The sequence below is a fragment of the Cupressus sempervirens genome, chromosome 3 (genome assembly GCF_028749045.1).
Source record: "Cupressus sempervirens isolate cs-2001-9-10 chromosome 3, ASM2874904v1, whole genome shotgun sequence".
Classification (NCBI taxonomy): domain Eukaryota; kingdom Viridiplantae; phylum Streptophyta; class Pinopsida; order Cupressales; family Cupressaceae; genus Cupressus; species Cupressus sempervirens.
In genome coordinates, this window is record NC_143120.1 from 436,504,592 (window position 1) to 436,515,012 (window position 10,421).

A 10,421-nucleotide genomic window follows, 5' to 3' on the forward strand; every position below is an offset into this window, starting at 1 on the left:
TGACCCACTGAAACATGTTGCCCTGTAAGTTGGACCCACCAGACACGTGTCCTCCAAGTGCCATGTCACTAACATAAATCTCGCACAACTTTGCCATAGTGAGACAGTGCCAACCGTAGATCTTCCTTAGATCTGACGATGGAGAACCTACGGTCCATAGAGCCATGTTCTAAGGCTTCGCATTAAAATAATATTATCTTTGGGAATTAGCTATTGGACAAGCCAAACCTTTGAAATTTGAATCTTTGGCGGGTGAACAAATGATAACATTGCTTTAATAAGTTTTTCAACTGGATTGAATGATTTTTATTTGCATTGGAATGCCTTGTGACCATGCTTCTTACATTTGTGACAATTGCCTTCAAATTTTGGTTTCTCCTTGCATTCATTAGCTTTATGACCATGCTGACTACAATTGTAGCATTTTCCATTGAGTTTACCTTTTCCATTGCTCCAACACTTGTTTGATGTGTGACCTAACTTACCATAGTGATTGCAAGTAGGTCTTTGATTCCTTTAGGCACCTTGTTTGGAGGTTTCACCTTCTTCCTTATAACCAAGTCCAGCTTTACCTTTTTGTCTATGAAGATTCTGCTCACTTTGTTGATTTAATTGAGTCATGTCTGCTTGAGATTTCATCATTCTCTCACTGATTTGTTTTTCAGCATTTAGGTCATTTTCCAAACTTTCATTGATTTTTCTTTTAGATCTTAAGTCACTTTGTAAACTTTCATTGATTTGTCTTTCAGTGATTAAATCATTCCTCAGGCTTCCATTTTTAGATCTTAGATTCTTAATTTCTTCATTTGCATTAGATAGTTGATTCACAAGATCTTCATGCTGATCGGATTGATTATTTCTTGTCTCTAAGTGTTCAATTGCCTTGTTTCTCTATTCCAAAACTTTAGATAGCCTAATTGATTGGATTTCTTGTTCTCTTTTAAGCTTTCTTACTTCTTCTTGCAAAGAGCCATTCTTTTCTAGGAGCTCCTTGATTGCCTCATTAGCTTCATCTAAACTGCTTGATGGTAAAAGGTCTTCAATTTTTTCTTCAACATACTGATGGTCATTCATTTGTCTTGCAAGTTCCTTCCTTCTCTTCAGGGATTGAGAAAGATGCTCCTTTGCTTCTTTGAGTTGAGCTATGGCCATTTCCAAATCTAGCTTTTCATTTTACATAGCTTTATCAAGTTTGAATATCTCCATTGTCCTTGATCTTTGCTCAAGCTGTCAAACTTTTTCCTGATAACCACAAAAGCTCTGATACCAATTGTTGGAAATATTCAAGATATGATAAATTACTAAGAGGGGAGGGGTAAATCAGTAACTTCAAAATTTTAAACAATTCAGCACTTTAACCATATATACTATTCACCATTCTTTCATATAATCTACTACATATATGAGAGATCAAACATTCATAAGACATGTACATAGTGATTTGGTAACCCAAAAACCTTCCAAATAGAAAGTAAAACTAGGGTGAGGATGATACCCACAAAACTTCATTACTATAGTATGAAGTTTGTCTAGTAAGGCTTACATTGATCACTTTTAGTGATTTTCTCTATTAGGAGCACAAAGGACTGCTAGGTCCACCTTGTTAGAGGATTTACAAACATACACTAAAGTATGCACTTTGTTAGGAGATTCATACAAAGACTTTTAAGTCTACCCTGTTAAAGGATTTACAAAACTAATTCACCTATTAGGATGAAATAGTGAATCTACTGACAAACTTGATTTACTAATTAGATCCTTGAAGTATAGATCACCTCTTGTGATTAATGAATCTTTACTTCTCCTTGTAGACATTACTAAATATTTTGCTCTGCTACTAATTCACATTTACAGTTCTCAAAACATTACATGGCTCTCTTGATACTCTAATGTGTATATTGCAAATGATATAATAAATTACATATATACCATTCCAATAATTACAATTGCAAGGTCAGCCAAAACACAAGTGAACAAAATATTACTGAGTCAGCCAAACAGTAGAGAACTCGAGTTCTTCAAGCTAATTTGGTAGCCTTCTAATACTCGACATTAACTCCATTACTCGGCATCATCATGCCCTCAGTAGAAGTAGAAGCTTAGTCCATACTAATCACACAACGTAGCTTAGAACTCAGTAACCATTGGAGACTTGATAGATATGGTATCACTCGGTAGAAACTAAAACCTTTGTTTACCTTGCTTTCACTTGGTAAACATTATAGTTTCATTACTCCGTAAGCACTAGACTTCCATCACTCAGTAAACACTATGAAGCTTGGTGAACACTGTATGCTTGATAGATACTACTAGGCTACACACCCACTCAGTAGCTTCATGAATGCTCAATATGAACTACTCAACTGCACACTTACTCGGTAGCTTTTGGAATGCTTGCTATGAACTACTTAAGTGATGAACCTACAAGGTAACCATTGAATGGATGGTATACGCTATAGATTGAGTGATGAACTTGGTAATCTTTCATAATCAAGTAAGTGTTGTCACTAATTAAAAATACAATATAATGCCAACACAGGGTCCCTTGGCTCTAAGGAATTTGTAGTAGCTACTCTCAATTCTAGAAGAATAACTTTAGTTAAGAGTTGAGTGTAAGAAGTTGAAGAAGCAAGTTTTGCTTCTATGTAAATGCCATAATTACATGGCTCATTCCCTTGTAGAAGCCATAAACTAGCTAAATGGGTCTAGTTCCTGATTACTTGGGTTGATTACAAATTCTTGTAGAATTTTCATCAGATTAGGTATAATAACTAGAAGAATCAACATTACTTTTTTCTAGGATCTTGAGCTGAGTCAGTTAGAATGAGTTGAGTGAATTTTATTGTTTAAATATTGGGATTCCAGAATATGTATGCAACTGGATCATTTTTTTTGTTGTGTTAAGATGTAATAAGAACCTTAAAAAAATCTCTATGTATACATACATACATGTATATGTATGTATGTATATATGTATGTAAACGGATGTATGTATGTGTATGTATATATGTATCATGTTGAGATCTAGGATTTCATTGTTGTGCCCTTGTGATTGCTACATTTTATTGTCATGTCCTTGTGACCTTTGCATCTCATTGTCGTGCTCTTCTGATCCATGCATCTCATTTGTTTTATTCCACCTAATATGTTGATAGTTCTATAGGAATTTTTTTTTTTGCCCTTTTAATATTTCCATCCCAAGTATCAACTATTGCTATTAATCTAGACATCACTATATGATGCAGAATGTTATGAAGTGTTGAAGCTGGTAATAACTTCTCTTGTGTCTCTGAAAAACATATCATATGGTTAGGGTCCCTTGGCTCTTAGGAATTTGTAGCAGCTATTCTCATTGCTAGAAGAATAATTTTAGTTAAGAGTTGAGTATAAGGAGTTCAAGAAACAATTTATGTTTCTATTTAAATCCATAATCATGAGGCTCATTCCCTTACAAAAGTCATAACCTAGTTAGATATATGTAAATATACAATCCATAATGTAGTTAAATGGGTCTAGTTCCTAATTACCTGGGTTAATTACAAATTGCTATAGAATTATCATCAGATTAGGCACAATAAAAGGAACAATCAACATTATTTTTGTGTAGGATCTTGAGCTAAGTCACTTAGCATGGGTTGAATGAGTTTTATTTTTTAATTATTTGGATACTGGACTATGTATGCAGATAGGTAATTTTTTTTGTTTTGTAGCTAATATGTAATAAGAACCTTAAAAATTGTCTCTCTTTATACTGACATACATACATAAATGTATACATATGTCTATATATATGGACATATATGTATGTATATATATGTATGCATATGTATGTATATGTACATACATATTTATGTATGTGTGAGTGTGTGTGTGTGTGTGTGTATCATGTGGAGATCTAGGATTTCATTGTCATACCCTTGTGATCTCTACATCCCAAGTATCTACTATTGTTGTTAATTTGAGCATCACTATATAATATAGAATGTTATGAAGTACTGAAGCCAAAAATAACTTTTAGATGTCTCCAGAAAATGTAGCATAGGTTTAGGGTCCCTTGGCTCCCAAGAAATTATAGCAGCTATTCTCACTACTAGAAGAATAAATTTAGTTAAGAGTTGAGTGTAAGAAGTTGAAGAAGCAAGTTCTGCTTCTATGTAAATTTCATAATCACATGGCCCATTCCCTTATAGAAGCCATAGCCCAATTATGTATATATTTATGTATGTATATATGTATGTGTGTCTGTATGTGCCCTTTTGATTGCTACATTTCATTGTCATTCGCTCGTGATCTCTACACTTCATTGTCATGCACTTGCGATATCTATATATGTATGCATGAATGTATGCATACACATATGTTTGTGTGTGTGTGTGTAAACAAAGATATTTTAGTACAATAGAAAAATAATAAAATTCACTCAATAGGTAGCATGGCCATAGATACAATGGAAATGCCTACTGGTAGTATTTTCCTCTTTCTCTCTCATTTTTTATGTGTTTATTTCACTTAAACTATTATTTCTTAGGGCGCATTTTCTAATATTGAATTCATTTTATTCATGGGGTGATGAGGACATTCCTAGATGTATCCATCTGATGAATTGCCTATGAGAAATGAAGATGGACTTCCCTTAAGAGTAGCAGGAGGTCATGAGGACACTCCAAGTAAATTAAAGATTGATCCTTCCTTAAATATTTTAGATGTTAATGGAGAGTTTAGATGTTAGGGGGGTTGGAAAATTAACACTTCCACAGTCACATGGTTGGCCCTGATTAGTGGAGAATATAAAACTATTCTTGAAACCATGTGAAGCTCAACAATAACTTATAATTGTATGACAACTAATTTTTTGAATCTCTTGGTTTTAGGAAATGCAGGAGGATGCCATAGTTCAATATGCAATGTCAATTCATATGTATACAACATCAAGCAGAGCTAAAAATGCAATATGTTTTCATTTTCAATAGAGGTCATTAATTAGGTATTTTAAGTTATAGACCATAATGTACATCATTCATGATGATGGTCTATAATTTAAAAAACTTAATAGACCTATTAAATAAATGTAATTGTGCTACATTGTTTTAGCTCCACCTATTGTCCATGTATAAAGAATGTAGGTGCATGTGCATTCTCGATTCAAAGTGGGAAAACAAAATTGAAATACACTAGAAGATGGGAAAATGTTGTCACTTTTGTAGGTCTGGAACCTTTTTTGTACTTTAAACATTAATCTTTTCTTAAATATTTTAGATTATAATGGGGAATTCAAATGTTAGGTGGGGGTGGGGCCAAATGATCTTCCACCTTCACATGGGTGGTCCTAATTAGTACAGAATATTAAACTATTCTCAAAACCAAGTGAAGGTCAATATTAACCTATGATTGCATCATAGCTATTCAATGTTTGTTGCCAACTTTATTTTAAATTAACATAGCATGTTGTCACAATTGTGATTGCTAGTTGTCAATCACACATCATTCCTAACACATGCTCATCCCAATTGTGGTAGAGGTTTCTAGTGGATTGCTATGGGACCCATAGCATTTTTTTCACATGGACATTGTAATTATGATGGGCTCTTAAAGAAATTTCTGTCACAAATCTAACAGTGAAAATGAATGGTTTTCTAGAATAATACCCAAATTTATGACACCTTTAGTCATCAAAATTGCAATGGCAACCCTTTTTGTTGCAACTTGCAACAAAGAAAAGTTTGATGCCTATCTGACAGGAACCAATTTTGACTGATGTTGATTGGTTTATGGGTTACTATCATAATTATGATAGCTTCCCATCACAATTCTAGCCCAAATGTAGTAGTGCTTGGAGTTATCAAACTTTTTCACCATTGAGCCTAAGTCCCAAGAAGATGCTCACTTCATATCTTCTCTTCTTAGGGGGTTCGGAGGGAGGGTTTCTATTGCTAGATTCCACTACATTCCTTTAAGATTCTTGTAACCTATTGAACTCCTACCAAACAAGGAGTGGCTTTGTCCCTAAAGATTTTTTTATTTCTCTTCTTCCAAATTTTCCATGAGACATATAGGGGAATTATTCTCCATAAGTATTTTAGATATGGGTGATTAGATGGTCTATCCTAGTAAACAAATTGATGTAAGTTCTCATTACCATACCACTAGACCTCCTATAACACAAGTACCCCCTCCATACTTCTAATGCAAAAGGGAAGTGAATGAGGAGGTCTATGATAGATTTTTCTTCTCTATAGAATAACACACAAAAGTTAGCTAATTGACACCCTCTCTTTTAAAATATTATCAGTGGTGAGAATTTTCACGTGTAAGGCTATCCACCAAAATAAATTTATCTTTAGAAAGATCCATGGGTGCCAAACCTTCCTCTAATACCTTGAAGCCACATCCCCTTTGAGACAAAAAAGAAAAGAAGATTTCACCATGAAGTCTCTTTTGGGGGTAAGTCTCCAAACTAGAATCACCAACTGGGGTGGAAGGGATTCGATAACTCTGGACACTAGTACATTTGCACTTGTTTTTCTACCAAAAATTTTGACTGAAGCTATGATTCCTTTTATTTTCATCACATGTTGGTTGAAAATAAAAATTTGATGCATGATTTGGTGAAAATTTTGACCAATCTATGTTTTCCCAAGTTGAATCTCAACCAAATTAATGTTAGAAAAAAAAAAAATGTTTCATTCATTTGGGGGTAAAATAGAAAAAAAATCATTTATTTGTAGGTATGAGCACAGGCAGCAGCAAAATTGGGATTCATTTTGCACGTTAGGTGAGCTTTTCTCATTTCGGCTTTATGTAGATCTGGCTCCATACATTTGGGCTCCCTATATGTAGGCCTAGGGTGTGGAGGGCTGATTTAGATACACCCTCGACTATCAAACTCAACCTGAAACCCACTGCTCCCTCTACATTCATGCATTGAAAATTGTAGAATAAGAGTTCCATTTCATTTCTGAGCATGGTTTTAGGTTCTTCAACTAGTTCAGGCTCCTCTACTAGTGCCCCTGCTCCTATCTCTACCATAGGTACTACTTTAACAAGGGGCCCTTCTCTTTATTTTTTGCTTCTTATTATTTATTTCCTCCTAGAAGGGAACTATGGTAGGTGGAATCAATCAAATGTATCCTACCCCTCCGACCAGTTCACCTTGATGGAATTGTGACCCCTTCCAAGCCCCTACATCTACACACATCGAACTAGTGTTGGCCATGGAATCAATGAAGAATCTAGTGAAGGCTCCCCCTTCTCAAGCCTACTATCTATAAGGTTGGGAATGTGGACCCCAACCTTCTATAGTTGGTGGGTTTGTTGGAACTGGTGAGATGTTGGCTATAAAATTTTGAACAAGTGTATCTAGAGTAAAGTTATTAGAGGATACTCCCATCCTTGGAGCCGTATGGAGAATCTCTTGTAGATTGCACACATATCATTTGATATGTTGTCAAAATAAATGATTACCACTACTTGGATGATGGAATAAAAACTAGAGATTTTTTCTTTGAAACATTTATTGGCTTTCAATCACCTCCATTATCCATAGCTATGACCTCATTGTTCTGGCATTGGCACCAGTAGTTTAGGGTGAGCAATATCCCTTCCAGTATGTTCAACTTCACTTTTTTCAATGGATAATATTTCTTCATTTTCCCTATGTTTTTAGGTTTTCATTATCTCTTCAATTAGAAGAAAAATGGTTTCGATTAATTTGATCATTTCTTTGATTCATCTCTTACTATTAATTTTTGTGGGGGTTTCAAATAGATAGATCTATGTCTAATGTGAATCATAGATTTAGACAAAGTGTTTAATTTAAATTATGGATTTTATTGTACCAGTTTCCTCTTTGTTTTAGTCATGGGATACTTGCAAGAAGCTGGTTGTGAAAGTTATTCTCTAAATAATTAATCTCCATCTTCCTCTACATATTACTTTTGAAATAGTAGGAGAAAAATTGTGTTCCTAGTTAAAATTTCATAGCTTTTCAAAAAACAAGTTGAATACCCAAATCTTGTTATAATCATCACACTAATTCTCTCACCCACTCTAGGCTTCCAAATAATCAAATAAGTTTGATTAGTTAATCAAAATTATGAAACAGATTTGTCACTATTACTCAATGGTTATGTACATTTAATTTTAATGGGCTTTCGTTCAAGTTCTCTATCCTCATGTCTCTTGTCAATGTTCCTTGAATCCTAAAAATGGTTGAACAAATTCCCTAGATTTTTCTATCAAATTTATTTGGTAAAATAAAATATGAGACTTATGTTTCTACTTAAGTGTATAATTTATCATTCAATGCCCATTAATCTAAATTCCCTGACATCCATTCTCTTGAAAATACACCATAACCCTACACTATGTTTGACCAATTTCTTAAAAATAAAAAATTTCATACAATTATTGAAGAGTAACAAAAGTAAAAGGCTAAAATTGCAATGTAGAGGATGTGCAAACAAGTCTTCTATCCAATAAGAGTTGAGTCATATACCTGGTCTATTTTAATCACTTCCCTAGTGAAAGAATCATGAAAGTTATCTTCAACATATTGCATAACAATTTCCAATAGAAGGCATTAATAAACCAATAGGTTTAGAATTGAATTTGAATCATGAGTTTGTATTTTCCTTGAAATAGATAGTAGCAGACATCCACTTTAGCCCTTGAAATTCCTTTGCGGACAAAATTATCATCTCTTGGGAACATCAACATTTTCTCCTCCTTGAGGCTCATTTTTAAATCCAGGGCCAGAGGCATTAGTCACAAAGCAAAATGTTTTTCTAGGATCTAGAATGATCAATGTAGTAAACCACTAAAACAAAAAATAAGTATTTAGCAACCTCATAGAGATCCCAATAGGTTGATTGAGAGGATAGAGTTGTATCATCCAGCCAGGTATTGTCCCAAAAATGAATTATCTATCCATTACCAACCTACAATTTCAAGCCTTGCTGAAACACATCCTACAATCAAGAATGTTATTCCATATCTTGGACCCACTAGGGAGCCCTTGCATATTATGGAAGTGATGAAAGCTTTCCTTATTCAGGTATTTTACAAATAAAATGTCACACCAAGTGAGTTTGTTCTTTCTAAGGTTCCATTCAATCTTTGCAAGAAGGGATTTGTTAAGATGAGAGATTTTATTGATGCCTAGTCCTTCCATTATCTTTAGCTAGCAACAGAGTCCCAATTGACTAGTGCCACCATGTGGGCACTTAGTTTTTTTCTAATTGCTTTTATATATTTGATGTTTTAGTTGGCTATTTAGCCAATACCTAATCAATAACTGGGATATCCCCTTGCCCTCCAATGAGCATATTTTCTTCATTAGTCCTCATAGAACAAAATCTTCAAGCACTAAAATAACTTGGAAATCATGGCCGCTATAGGATCTTGTTTCTCTATCCATGCAAATTGTCGAGAATAAATTTTTCTTTCAACATGGAAATGAGATTTTTCACTTGAACTATGATGTGTACGTCCAACTCAACCACAACAAATCATACAAGGAAAATGTGATACAACCTCTTCCATTGGAAAGATAGTTATAGATCAGCTAGCCTCTAAATGATGTGCATGATTTGTTGGAGTGTTAGATGGATTTGTATGCATAGGAACTTTGGGAATGAAGAATTTATAAGGAGCTTTGCTTAAATGTAATAGTGATACACCATCAATTATCTTCTCCTAACTTGTATGCCATTTGATGATATTTCATAAAATTACAAGCTTTTGAGTCATAACATTGTACTTGACATATTTTCATTGTATCTCATTTCTTCATATTCATTTACATCCAAATATTCATAAATTGCTGGTTTTTATTTACTCCAAATGTTGATAGATTGTTGACACACATTTTCCTTAAAATAAAGTTATTCCATTTTGGTAAAAGTCCATATATCTTTAGTCTAGATATTAACACCTCATGTTCCAAATCATTAGTAGAACTATGATGGATGTTTAATATCAGCAACAAATGTGATGCATATGAAAGAAAATGCAAAAACAAAAAACAATATATTCCCCAAATAGATTAATGTGCCTTGACCTATCATAAACACGTTAATTAGTGGATGAACATCTTCTATAACCTATGTAAAATTAAATAAAAACTTCACTTGAATCCAAAAATAAAAACTGGAAAGCTAAAAGTGAAATTTTCAAAAATAGAAGAAAAGAAAATTGTATCTATGTAATGAAAAGTGCCAAAATACAGAATAGTGTGCATGCGACCAATGTATGTGAGAAATAATTGATTATAATCAACTTAGGATCTCTTCCAGATGTATGAAACCTGCTTGGGTAACCCAATTAAATTGTAGGATTTCTAGATTAGGGAAGAAATGAAATCCATCTTTCCTTGGTTGGGAGCTAATCAGAAATGATACACTTTAGTTAGGGTCACCTCAACA